This window comes from Eptatretus burgeri, chromosome 5 (assembly GCF_056783735.1).
Source record: "Eptatretus burgeri isolate ZD-2024b chromosome 5, Ebu_testis_v1, whole genome shotgun sequence".
Taxonomy (NCBI): Eukaryota; Metazoa; Chordata; class Myxini; order Myxiniformes; family Myxinidae; genus Eptatretus; species Eptatretus burgeri.
Genome location: NC_140965.1, coordinates 80,325,409 through 80,340,408, shown reverse-complemented (window position 1 = coordinate 80,340,408; position 15,000 = coordinate 80,325,409).

Sequence of the window (15,000 nt, the reverse complement as noted above, 5' to 3'; positions counted from 1 at the left end):
TATCATCATCATTTTCCTCTCGGGTTTCCTTGCGAGATTTTCTCTGCCCAATACAATTCCTACCAGACATTCTGGCACCCCACAATGAGTTGATTCATCCGTAATTTAACTTCACAGGTATCAATATGTAAACATGCTATAGAGTACTGTGATTGTGATGTGTTATAGAAATTGCAGAATCATGTGATGGCAATCATGTGATGGCATTGGCACTTGTATGCTTCTACATCTCTTATAATGTATTCTATTGAGTTCCTTGTACTTCAAAACATATATTTAGACATCTAAAGTGCGTTTTGGGGAAACCTACTTGCAAAGTTAAGAGAAAAACATGAAATGGCGGCCATTTTGGACGCCATCTTGGATTGCGGAAAACGCTCAATGAGGATTCATGAGGACTTTTAGTATGTTATTTCACACACATTCCTGGACCTTTCCTGAAAAAATCAGCTTGTTACCAAAAATGTCCAGGTTAAACCCTAATGCTCTTGGACTATACGGAGGGTGATTGATCAATGTGTGTGCTGTCCTTGGGATGAGACCACACCAAATTCCCATGCAGTGTCAACTCCTCTTTTAATTTATCCCCCTGTGAATATAACCTAAATACCTTTTAGCTTTAACATAAAGCTGCCTGGCACTGTGCAATATATATATGTATATATATATATATATATATATATATATATATATATATATATATATATATATATGTATGTATGAATATATATATATATATATATATATATATATATATATGTATGTATTTATGAATATATATATATATATATATACATACATGTATATATATATATATTCATACATATATATATATATACATGTATGTATATATATACATGTATATATATATATATATATATATATAAATATCTATATATATATATATATATATATATATATATATATATATATATATATATATATATATATGTTGTTGTTCGTCTTTTGGCTGCTCTCATTAGGGTTCGCCACAGCGGACATCCGTTATGATCCGCATACTGATTTGGCATAGGTTTTACGCCGCATGCCCTTCCTGAAGCAACCCTGGTCGCCTCTTATGACACAGGGATAAGGATTGAGTTTCGCCATGATTCCAGGCTGCCCTACACCCTCTCATATCGTGGCCCAGCGCAGAGCTCCCATCCTCAAGCGATCCTCCAACCCAAGCCTCCGAGTAGCCGGATTACAGGTGCACGCCACTACGCCCGGTCGTGCAATATATATATATATATATATATATATATATATATATATATATGTATAATTAAATAAGTAAATAAATATTTATATACATATATAAATATATATTCTTACGAATTCACACCCGCCAGCGTGCAAGCGGCCGCGTACCTCTAATGGCAGCCACGTCGCCCACCGGACAGACAATTCAGTCGTGACCCTCCTGGAACTATCGCCAGAAACCAGTCATGGGTGGGAGTTTAACCTCACCACAGCCCAGTCCGCATTCTCCCCACGCGAAATAGGGTCACTCGCCGAATATCGAAATACCTAAGAACTCGCGCGGGTAACCTACCGAGGGGCCGTACCTCGCCGCAGGTCGGCTTGGGACACAATCTGCTTAAGCGGTCCGTTCCGTTCTACAGCGATAACCGAGCGGGTATTATCGCCGACCTCAACGGATCCGATTCTCTTTACCGGGTGTTTAAAACCCAACTAATTATTCCGCGATGCAAGATGGCATTTTCAATGGGGAATAGAGGATGCAACGAACGGGATACATTTCACAAGCAAGGACATTTATTACAACTAAGCACGTATACAGGCAAGGCAGTCATGCACATATGTACAAGAAACAAATAGAAAGCAATACAACCGACTACAATGAGAATGTGCACGCATAGTCACTTATACAGGGTCTACTTAGGACATGGCGCCACAGCATGCATTCAAAAACCCAAAAGAAACACAAGAAAAGACCCCCTCACAGACAAGGGGGACAGGCTGGACCACTTGGGTCTTTATGGCACGGGACCTGGGAGACGGAATGGGTCCCGCGAGACCGTAGCAGGTTACTTGCACCCTCGAGGTGCCTCGATGGTCTGCGAGCTCTCTCTGGCACTCTCCTCCACGGACGCGCAGATTCGTGCCCCACAGCCGGCAGAGCTGCGCCTCCCGTCCGCGTCTCCGATATGTTGCCCGGACTCTCCACCGACCCACGCCTCTGGTGTACGGGTCGCTCCACAGACCCAGAGACCAAGAGACCAAGAGACCAAGACAAGACCAGACCAAGAGAAGGGGAGAAAATGAAGAGAGGAGACCAGACCAGGACAAGAGCGCCAACGAAGAGGAGAGAGCTAGGCTCATGGCTGTCCGCCTTATATAGTATGGGGCTCCGCCCTTCGCCCCTCCCCGTTTTCGTCTCCGCCTCCCTTTGAGAAGCTTCTCGAAAAGGGGCGTTTCTCAACTCCGACCGCCTCACTCCTCGTATCCACCAATCGTGAGTGAGCCACCTCGCCCTTCTCGTCACACCAGCTTCGGTGAAAAAAGGTGGTAAAAAACCCACACGTCATCGCAGTTCCTTCCTTGGTCCCTTTACTTGGCTCCCTCGGACGCCTTTCGACGCGGAAAGGGTTGAAGCATGGTCTGTGGATGATGGCGTTTGCAGGCTGGCGTAGTGGCGAAGTTGGGGGTGGTTGTGTTGTTGGCGTTGTGGTTTGTTGTAATGATGGGCGAGATATGTCGGTTCAAAATAACGATAAAGAAAAACACTATCTCAAAGGATCACAGCCCTGTGACGCGAATAATTCCCATTAAACAACGGTGGGGAAATCTAACTGAACACAGACTTACCGGGATAACTGATCTCAGGAACCTTTATGGTGTTCTGCGAATTTTCACAGCCATAACACTACCCCCTCCCCTTTTTACAGACTTGTCCCGAGTCCTCAAATTTTCGTGTGTCATCATGTGTAGTTCTCCCCTAATACGTTTTACCTTCGGATCCCTGAGTGCGACATTCAGGGTATTCATGTCCCAAAAATAAATAACCTACGGGCTGAGTAACTAAGTAAACAAACACACTCATGCAGACGACTTAAATAAATTGCCGGCACTAAGACACACATGCCGGGGGCGCTAAGACACACATGCCGGGGATGCAACTCATTTACAATTACAACCTTAACCTTAACCTTATAATTGTACACGACACCATGGCCCAGGATCGATGGACTCTGTAGGAAAAAGAAAGGGAGCCAGGCTGCTCGCACGCAGTCTCTGGCTCATGAAATAAATGCAGTGCAGGGAATGTGGCCGGCTGCTCACACACAGTCCTAGTCTTCCCCCTTTGAAATGAGCGCAGTGAACACAAGCGGTGCACGGGCCGCCAATGCGGTCCCGTGATGCGGCTGCCTACAGCGCAGTCCCTGCAGTAGGCGCGATGATCTGACGTAGCAAACGACGTTGCACGGGCCGCCAATGCGGTCCCGTGATGCGGCTGCCTACAGGGCAGTCCCTGCAGTACGCGCGACGATCTGACGCAGCAACAAAAAAAACGGTGCATGGGCTGCCAATGCAGTCCCGTGATGCGGCTGCCTACAGGGCAGTCCCTGTGGCACGCGCGATGATTCTGGCGCACATGGTAATGGACAGGGGCAAATGCAAAACAGGGCAGCAGGCATGGGTTTATGGCATAGGCAAGCAGGCAAGGCATGGCAAGGTAAGACAAGGCCGTTGAAGCAAAACAGCCAGCAGATGAATGACCGGCACAGGCCTTGTAGCAAACAGCCAGCAGATGAAGTTGGCCAGCCTTTGCCTTGAAATGGAGGTTGGTGGAGGGAGTGCGGTGGTGCTGGCCACCCGGAAGGCGGGCTCGGACCTACCCTACTGTCTCCCTCCCAACCTATCGCCTTTGCCTGTCTCTGTTCATGCCCACTCCCTTAGTTTGCAAACATCCAAATTTAGCCCCATCTTATTATTATTGTTATTATTTTTTTTTTTTACTTCCCTCTATAAATTCGTCTCCCAAATCCCCTTTATTGTCTTTGTCCAGCTAACCTATCACATCACCTCGCCTACTCCCAACCCCTACGTTCCCTTCCTGGAGGGGAATAAGGGAGAGCTAGCGTCCTGTGTCGAGGCCCAATGAAGCCTCAGCATGGCCTCCTCAGATTTCAGCGATCTACTAACCCAAAGTGGGTCCTGCGGCCCACAACGAGAGCGAAGGGATGGATGGTGCGGAGGGGTACACTTCCTATCTACCCGAACCATTTAACTGTTAACTACCCCGGGGCTTTCCAAAAGCGCCTATCGCTTAAACTATCGGTTCTAAAAACCAAGATTCCCGTCGCCTGTGTTGGTGTCCTCTCAAATTTCGCGCCATGCCCCCCCAATTTTCCTTCCGTGCCCTCACACGGTCTCATGGCTGGGACACGTGGCTCCCTTGGCAGGAACTACCCTCTGCCGATTCTCCAACAATGGCACCCCCGGGCACTATACTGCCTCCGAGCCGACCAGCTCCCGAAAACTGGGGAGTGCCCTCTCTGGCGACTCCCCCTCGATGCCCACGTGGCGTGTTGGTGCTTCGGGACCCTTTCCGAGGGTCGCCCATGCCCAGTACACCACCCCCGTGGCATATGGCGCCTCGGGCCCCGCATCATGCGTCGTATGACCCTTGGCCTACTGCGGCCGACTAGCACGGTGCCCGAGGTACCCAATAAGCGATACACACCATTCGCAGCCACGCTCCCAGCCCATCAACAGGGTTCCTGCACCCTACATTCCCACCAACAGCAAAACGACCTCCATTTTGTCAATTTGACTAACCCCCTAACTCACATTACTCTGACCCCGGGGTCCCTTGGGCGGGAATCACTCCTCCCCCCAATCACTCATCGCACCATGCATTCCACATTCGCTCCATACACTGAGGCTCGCTGGCCTCACTCACTCAACCTGTTTCCACCTCACAACTCTTCAACACACAAATCGCTGATCAATGCCATCCTGCTGACTACATCCCCTAACTACCTCATGCTCCCTCGTTATCCCTTACACTACATCACGTTCCTTTTAACACTACGTAGCTAAGCTACGTCCCCACTACACATCCAAAGTCCATCCATGTCCTCCAAATCCTCAAAAATCATTTTCGCAAGGGGGTCTTCCACCCCGCCCTACTAGGCTCGTGAACTCGTAGCAAGGCTCTGCGAGCCTTGCGCCTCTGCGGGAGCGGCTGTTCCAGCTCCGGCTCCTCCGGCAAGACATATCCATGAGTGCGTAAGATCACCCTTGTAAGGCCTCAGGCAGTCCGCGTGGACGATCCGGGAAGGGCTCGTGGTCCTATTTTAATTTTTAGGACCACGTCACTAATTTGCGCCAGGACGACCCCCGAGCCCTGCCAAGGTGAGGTGAGCTTCGGGAATCTGCCCTTCCTCCTCCGGGGGTTGAAGAACCAAATCTTCGCCCCCGGTGGGTACTCGCTCACCTGGCTCCGGTGGTCGTACCTGCGCTTCATCTTTATACCTGCCTGTTGGAGCTGGTGGGTGGAGAGCGAAGGCATGGACTTTCTCCATGCCTTCCTCCAACCGATGGGCAGGGCCCTCCCCTAGGGGTCTGTCAGGACGCTCGGGCGTCAGACCGCACAGCAAGTCGACGGGGCCTCTCAGCTCCCGCTCATACATCAACAGCGCCGTACTACAGGCGGTAGCCCCATGTTGGGACGCGCGATAAGCCATCAGGAGATACGGGAGATGTTCGTCCCAGTCCTCCTGATTAGCGGTAGTGAAGAGGGCCAATTGTTGGACCAGGGTCCTATTGAACCTCTCCACCATGCCGTCAGATTGTGGTCTCAGGGGCGTTGTTCGGGTCTTTCGAATTTCTAGGAGTCTGCACACCTCCTTTAGCAATCCACTCTTAAAATTTTGCCCATGATCTGTGTGCAGCTCCTCCGGAATCCCATACCGGCATGTAAATCCTTCCACAAAGGCCTTTGCCATGACCCCAGCTTCCTGGTTGGGAAGGGCAAAGGCCTCTGGCCATTTGGTGAAATATTCCATGATCACGAGGATGTATTTATTACCTTGGCGAGTGGGGGGGGGCAGTGGTCCCAAAATGTCCATGGCCACTCGCTCAAGGGGGGCCCCAACCTGATGTAGTTGGAGTGGGGCGCTCATCCTCCGTGGCGGTCCCTTTTTGGCAGTACAGGCATCGCATGCTCGACACAAGTTCTGTACATCGCGCCCCATGTTAACACAATAGAACCGCCGGCGGACCCGAGATTTTGTTTTGGTCCTGCCCAAATGGCCGCTGGCGCAGGTACCATGCACCTGCTTCAGAATTTGGGTCTTAAACCCATCAGGGACTATCACAAGCCAAGAGATCTTTTCTGAGGGAATCTCCACCCACATGTGATATAAGATGTTATCCCTCATTTCTAGGGTCCTCCACTGAGCCCAGTACGCTTTCCTTCGCGCTATGAATGGGGTGATCTCCTCCCCACTGGGCCTTTTGTTTTCTTGGACCCACTTCTTGGCCCATACACGGGCCCTATCACGGGGTCTTCCCGCTGGGCCATGCTCTATGCCAAACCGCCAAAAATCCTCCCCCGTGGTTAGTGGCAAGGTTGGGCCTACCACCCGGGCTGCACGGGCTGGGAGTTTCTGTGAAGTGTCGGCCAATGGGTCCCCCTTGTAGTGTTGTGATAGTGGTGCTTCGAAGGCAGACACGAGCGGGGGAAACAGTCCAACCCGGCTTTGTTGCACGAGCGGGAGCGTGAGCGTACGTTGCCCGTAACTCCCCTTTATAACGTACTCAATGCACTCTACAAGCCACAGCGACTACAGCAACCACTACAACGCCTCAGCCGGCGCGCACTCCTATATCCCTTGCACGCACGTGATCACGCCGACCACTCCTCCACATCATGCCCTGCCCCCGCAGGCCCGCTACACCACACTCCTCCCTCCTAAAACTATGATTATTAAATGACCATCATCATAATAACCAGAAGCAGCATAGGATACCACGATATAAAAGCAGATAAGGTACCAAAAACGATAATCGCCTCAAAAAGAAAAAGCATAGGCACATCACACCATCTAACGTGTCGATGCGAGCGAGTGGAGCTGCAACGGCCAGGTCCCAAAGACTGAGTTGCCCAATGAACCCACAAAAATTCTGACCGCGTTACAGATATCAAGCAGCAAGGCGAGAAGCACAGCATCACTACGCAGCAAAAGCGCCCCCAGGCGGCTCATGCTTACACGTCCTCCGGCGAGGTCGTGGCGACCTCCCGAGCAAACCTCCCCCGGCACCATCAAATGCCTCCGGCCGACAAGGCGGCACATCTCCCCCAGCCAGACTTGAAGCAGATAAACATTCCAAGGCCGGAAGGCCGCTGTCTGGAAACTGTGGCGCCACGGCCAAACCTGACTGACCTTGGGTGGGGACGCTGAACAGCGCCGATGGCTGGACGCAACAAATACCCCATAACAACCCACGCACTACAATCAGCCGAGATTCCAACGTACGTCCAAACGGCCTCGGGCGAGAACAGAGAGTTGCGCCCCAGGCGCCAGGCACGTCTGACCTTGCCGAAACCAGAGGTGGGGGTAACGCTGAACAGCGAACCAGCTCCGGCTCCGAGTCGATCTCTGAGACCCACACAACAATTAGACGGTAGCAATTCCATACAAACCACACATCAAACCCAGACTCGTCATAAATCAATAAGAACATCATTTGTGCAATTACAAACTCCTTTTTCCGTACAGCGCGTTCTTCCGATAAAATCCCCGCACACGACAAAGCAACAACCTGTGGCCCGTGGCAGCGGGAGGCCAATAAAACCTCTTTATTTGCCATAATCGCTCCCAAAGCCTTCACATCACATCCGTTATCACGAAAATCCCATCGATTGATCCCAGCCAAACATATTCTCACACATGAACTGTCGACATTTATTTCAACAACGTTAAACTGCATCACTTGAGCAATGAAAATCAAATACGCAATGAACAGCAACCCATGAACCACATCACGTGTCCGTCTCCCGGCTGTCGTCGCGACGTTGCGATGACCTGCTTGCCGTCGACAGTCGCGATCCGCGAACTTCTTGAACGCGACGGGCTCGCTGCAACTCCCCGTCGACCCCGCCTGAACAACACAGGCGGGCCTTGCATCATGAGCGCAGCCGAAGCGCGAGAGCTCAGCGCAAGAGCTGGCACGGCTCCCGTTGCTCCCGAACCGCAGATCATCGTTGCAGGAAGCAACGAACGGCCGCTCCCGTTGCATCGATGCGGCTCCTGCCGCCAGAACCTCGCCCTCGGGTCTCAAAGGAAGCACCGGCGCACCTGGAGGCACGAACTGGAGATCCAGCTCGAGGTGCGCCAACCAGTCCCGACCCAAAATGGCGGGCCCTCCCCTCGTACCACAAACACCGAGAGTAGGGCGCTTCGACCCCGGTAGACCACCGAGACGTCGGCCACCGCAAGCGGTGCAATCGCTTCGCCGGTGTACGTGCACAGCGACAAGGTCGTCTTGACCAGGCGAACACCGCGAAGACTACGAGCCGCCAGCTCGCCCATGATCGACACTGCAGCCCCGGTGTCAACGTAAAACACGGTCGGCTCGCCATTCACCTCGACTTCCACCGCGATTGGTCTTGTCACCTCCGGACCAATCGAAAACAGACTCAACATTGGTTGCATCTCCTGCTCCGGCCCGCCGGCATCGCTATGCCCCGGCTGCAGGCCGCTCCCCAGGTCACTGGGGTCCTCCCGCACCTCGCCATCCAAGACCCCAACGGAGGCCCCCGCCATCCGACACACACGCTTCAAATGTCCCACCTTGTGACAATGCAAACACACGGTGTTCTTATACGGGCACATTCGTCGCAGGTGTGGACCACCACACCCCCAGCACCCCTGGAAATCCACCTCGCTCCCGGTGCGGCCGCGCTGCGGCACGCGCCCCCGGCCCGCACCGCCAGATGCGACCTGGGGCACCTGGGTCATCGCGTGGACCCAGGAATCAGCCGACATGCCCCAGCTGGAGCTACTCATTACGTCCTGGCCGGCGATGGCACGGACATCCGTGAGCGTCTGTTCGACAGCCGACGCAGTCCCGACCGCTGAGTCGAATGTAACGTCGCTCACCCGCAGAATGGCTGCCACCATCTTCGCGTCTTGCAGACCTGAAATAAAACGATCTCTGAGTCGCGCCGGACGCTCCTCTGCCGTAAACTTGCAAGCCACGGCCGAATGCTTCACCCGTGCCACGAAATCTGCAACGCGCTCCTCCGCACCCTTCGCGAGGTGATCGAACTGGTACCGAGCGAGCTGCAATGACTTCTCTGGCGCCAAGTGGGTCTTCATCTTCTCCACGATATCCTGAAACGATAGCCCGTCATCACTGGGCTTATCTGGAGCTACAAAATCACTCAGCAGCCGGTAGTGCTCCGTTTGACAGCGAGGCGAGCAAGATCGACTTGCGTTTGCCTTCATCATCCACATCATTCGCGTGGGAATAGCAGCCCAATTGTTCAGAAAACAATTCAAAGTCATCTCCCACGAAGACGGGCACGTGTCCGTGCGCCGTGCCCCGACTTTCTGCCATGCTGGTGAGATGCCCGTGCTGGCGAGCCTCCTGGCTCCGGAGCCTGTGCGCGCGGCGTGCGAACTTGCGATACGCTCCTCCGGAACCTCGAACCTGGCGGGGTGCGCTGAGTTACTCGCTGCCGATCCGAACCCAACCACCCTGCACATGCCGATCCAAACAGCCTCGTCGCCAAACTGTAGTGTCGTGATAGTGGTGCTTCGAAGGCAGACACGAGCGGTGGAAACAGTCCAACCCGGCTTTGTTGCACGAGCGGGAGCGTGAGCGTACGTTGCCCGTAACTCCCCTTTATTACATACTCAATGCACTCTACAAGCCACAGCGACTACAGCAACCACTACAACGCCTCAGGTGGCGTGCACTCCTATATCCCTTGCACGCACGTGATCACGCCGAGCACTCCTCCACATCATGCCCAGCCCCCGCAGGCCCACTACACCACACCTCTCATCATGCCTCGTGCAATATCTGCAGTTTTCTCCCAGACAGGGGCGTCGAGAGATCGCATCGGCATTCATATGAGCCTTACCGGCTCTATGGGCCACACGGAAATCGTACTGCTGCAACTTCTCCAACCACCTTGCAATCTGGCCTTCCAGTTCTTTGAAACGTAAGAGCCATTACAAGGAGGAATGGTCAGTTCAAACCAAAAATTTCCTCCCGTACAAGTAAGGGTGGAAATGGCTCACAGCAGAAAGCATTGCCAAGAGCTCCTTGCGAGTAATGCAATAATTTCGTTCGGGCCTTCTCATGGCCCGACTGTATCACTCTTTCCACGCCCCCCTGTGTCTGAGACAAGACTGCTCCCAATCCTTCCTGGCTTGCATCTGTGTTCTGTTCTCAACTTTTTGTTCTGCATCACTATTCTGAAGCGAAAACGTGTGATTTCATTGAAATAGTGAGTTTTTTACCTTCAAATTCGTGAAAAAAAATGCTCAAATTACCCTAAAACAAGCTTTTTAAACCAAACAAAAGCATTGTCTGACTCAACTTTTTGTTCTGCATCACGATTCTGAAGCGAAAACGTGTGATTTCATTGAAATAGTGAGTATCTTAGCTTCAAATTCGCGCAAAAAATGCTCAAATTACCCTAAAACAAGCTTTTTAAACCAAACAAAAGCATTGTCTGACTTAACTTTTTGTTCTGCATCACTATTCTGAAGCGAAAACATGTGATTTCATTGAAGGAGTGAGTATTTTACCTTCAAATTCGTGCAAAAAATGCTCAAATTACCCTAAAACAAGCTTTTTAAACCAAACAAAAGCATTGTCTGACTCAACTTTTTGTTCTGCATCACTATTCTGAAGCGAAAACGTGTGATTTCATTGAAATAGTGAGTATTTTACCTTCAAATTCATGCCAAAAAATGCTCAAATTACCCTAAATTCCTGAAACGATGAAGCGACCGTCTGATTGGAACCGATGAAGTGAGTGTCTGACTGGAACGACGAAGCGACCGTCTGACTGGCACGGATGAAGCGAGTGTCTGGAACGACGAAGCGACCATCTGACTGGAACGGATGAAGCGAGTGTCTGACTGGAACGACGAAGCGACCATCTGACTGGAACGGATGAAGCGAGTGTCTGACTGGAACGACGAAGCAACCGTCTGACTGGCACGGATGAAGCGAGTGTCTGACTGGAACGACAAAGCAACCGTCTGACTGGCACGGATGAAGCGACCATCTGATTGTAACGACAAAGCGACCATCTGACTGGAACGACGAAGCGACCGTCTGACTGGAACGAGGAAGCAGCCGTCTAACTGGCACGGATGAAGCGAGTGTCTGACTGGAACGATGAAGCGACCATCTGACTGGAACGACGAAGCAGCCGTCTGACTGGCACGGATGAAGCGAGTGTCTGACTGGAACGACAAAGCAACCGTCTGACTGGCACGGATGAAGCGACCATCTGATTGTAACGACAAGGTGACTGTCTGACTGGAACGACGAAGCGACCGTCTGACTGGAACGACGAAGGGACCGTCTGACTGGAACGACAAAGCAACCGTCTGACTGGCACGGATGAAGCGACCATCTGATTGTAACGACAAAGCGACCATCTGACTGGAACGACGAAGCGACCGTCTGACTGGAACGAGGAAGCAGCCGTCTAACTGGCACGGATGAAGCGAGTGTCTGACTGGAACGATGAAGCGACCATCTGACTGGAACGACGAAGCAGCCGTCTGACTGGCACGGATGAAGCGAGTGTCTGACTGGAACGACAAAGCAACCGTCTGACTGGCACGGATGAAGCGACCATCTGATTGTAACGACAAGGCGACTGTCTGACTGGAACGACGAAGCGACCGTCTGACTGGAACGACGAAGAGACCGTCTGACTGGAACGACAAAGCAACCGTCTGACTGGCACCGATGAAGCGACTGTCTGACTGGAACGACGAAGCGACCGTCTGACTGGAACGATGAAGGGACCATCTGACTGGAATGATGAAGCTGTCAGAATCGCAAACTGCTATTGCCAAATGACTCACGAACTGACTCGTTGTCGACTGACCTCCAAATCACCCGTTGTCGACTGAACTGCATGTGCTCACTGCCCCCCCCACCCCCCCCCCGTATGACTGGAATGGACGAACTGACGCCACTGACAGACAAACTGACTCGTTGTCGACTGATCCGTGCGCGTGTGCCAACCGCCAAAAACGGATCTCTCCCTCTTTTTATTCGGCGGCCTGTCTTGGCAGCACAGACTCTCCCCAAATCCACCCCTCCCCACTTGCGAATCGTTAATGTGACACCCGCACGTCCCATTGTTATTTAATTCTCTCTCTCTCTCTCTCTCTCTCTCTCTCTCTCTCTCTCTCTCTCTCTCTCTCTCTCTCTCTCTCTCTCTCTCTCTCTCTGTCTCTGTCTCTGTCTCTGTCTCTGTCTCTGTCTCTGTCTCTGTCTCTGTCTCTGTCTCTGTCTCTCTCTCTCTCTCTCTCTCTCTCTCTCTCTCTCTCTCTCTCTCTCTCTCTCTCTCTCTCTCTCTCTCTCTCTCTCTGTCTCTGTCTCTGTCTCTCTCCCTGTCTCTCTCTCTCTCTCTCTCTCTCTCTCTCTCTCTCTCTCTCTCTCTCTCTCTCTCTCTCTCTCTCTCTCTCTCTCTCTCTCTCTCTCCGATGCACTCGCAAAAGCAGCGTGACGAGTCTCAAAATAATTCTGGTGACGTGGGTCATCGACGCCATTTTGTATCCATCGATCCCCACTTCCTGAGTGGCATTTTCGTTGTGTGACGGGCGAAACTACGTTAAAAACGTGTTCAGAAGTCTTGCAGCATCCGTTGGACACTTGTTTGGTTTGAATGAATTCAAATAACAATAACATTTCACAAGGGAAATGTAGCAGAGAAACAACAGAGGATGTAAAAATATTTTTTTCGTGTTTGTTTGAATGTTTTGTTGTTTTTGGCAATAAAGTTTTGTATGTCGTGTCAGAATGCTCATGTCTGGTTCGATTTCATGAACAAAAATATGGAGGAATTTGTAGACTGGGAGGACAAACAGGGAGAAAACTTCTCAAGGGTCTTAAAGGCGTCCTTGGGGTCTTCGGTAATGGGGGTCTTCAGGGTTTTTCATGGGTCTTGTGGGTCTTTTGAGTCTTATGGATCTTTTGAGATATTGGGGTCTTTTGGGTCTTTTGAGTCCATTTGGACTCCTCTTGGACTCTTTTGTTTCCTCTTGTTCTTTTGGGTCCTCGCGATATTTTGGGACATCTGGGTTTTTGGGTCATCTGGATCTTTTCGGTCTTGGGAGTCTTCGGGGGGGAGTCTTCGGGGCCCTCAGGTTCGAAGGTGCCTTTTTTGTCCTCGGGGACTTCATGGTCATCTGAGTCTTTTGGGTCTTCAAGGTCTTTGGAGTCTTAAAGGGTATTCAACGGTCGTAGGGGTCTCAGCAGTCCAAAGGTTCGAAAAGTACATCCCAATGGTGCCGAATGAATAGACGAACAATTGTGTGAAGTCAGGAAATAATTGACGTCCAAAGAGTACGTAATTAATCGACATGTGGTCATGGCCTCAGAGACAGACGAAGCATGAATTTCGTTTTGGTAATTGACAATCAAGTCCGACATCTGACCGCCTTGTATCTCACGACTTCTGACGATCCTATGGTGTCTATCTCCATTTATTTGTGATTGTGTGGGAAGAGAAACGTGACTTAGTAACACTTTGTCGCCAAAGGAAATTTGCAAATTGTAATAACCTCTGCCACCACCACCAGGTGGTGCTACACAGTACACGTTTAAATGGAGTATTACCACCCCCTCTGCCCCCCCCTACCCCCATGCGTGAAGCCACGGCCACATCGTCCATGTTGCTCCACACACAAAGTTTTATTTGTACCCAAAGTCGGTGGAGTACTCGACAGAGTGCATACCTCTGCCACGTAGTGTCTGATCCATGAGAACATGTACATTTTTAGCTCGCCTGTTCGAAGAACAGAGAGCGAGAGCGATACCCCCCACGTGAGCGTGAGCGTGAAAATGTTGGTGCAAGTTATTTAGAAGCTTGCCATTCATTTAATATGTGTATGAGAATGCTGATATTTGGCATGGAGGTTCCTTTGGGGTATATTATTGATTTCGTGAAGTTAAAATTTAAAAATAATTTCAAAATTTTAAAATTTTTCACCAGTTTTTAACTTAACTTTTTTGTAGCACATCAACGTTAAAGTTTTTTCTTTTCTAATGTTTTTATCGACCACACTATTTTTTACGGATTACAATATACAAATACATACATTGCTTTAAAATTATTTGGATCAGATTCTTTGCAATGCCTTATGAAAAATATTATTTGACTAGTCTTTTAAAAACGATAAATGTATAAACAGGTGAGCATTGGGTGGCTTTAACACCAACTCTGGTTGAAACCCCATGCGAAAATATCGTTTTTGGCCCGATTTCTCAATGGTCAAGAATCACTTAAGAAATTATCAGATCTGGATCCGGAATCGGATCTTCACCAAAATTGAATCAATTCTTCGTTACCACACACCAAATATGTGCACCAGGTTTCGTCCGAATCTGTCTCCAACTATTTGAGATACCCTGACACAAACAAAGAGACAAACAAAGAAGAAGACGTCGTGCAGAGCATGACACTTGCAAAATCCAAAAACAAATTTGACCTCAAAAATAATAGGTGGTTGAATTCAATGACCAAATATGTAACTCCTCTTCAAATATCAAATCAATGGGATGAAAAATGAGGATTTTAGAAATTCGGCCCAAATTAACCTTTTGGCCTGTTTTGATATTTTGGCCTTTTTCCCTCAAAATTAATAGGTGATTGACTTCAGTGACCTGATATGCAAATTCTCTTCAATTTTCAAGTTTCTTCAAGATGAGATGAAAATTGAGGATTTTAGAAACACCAACTTAGTTGTTGACCTTTGG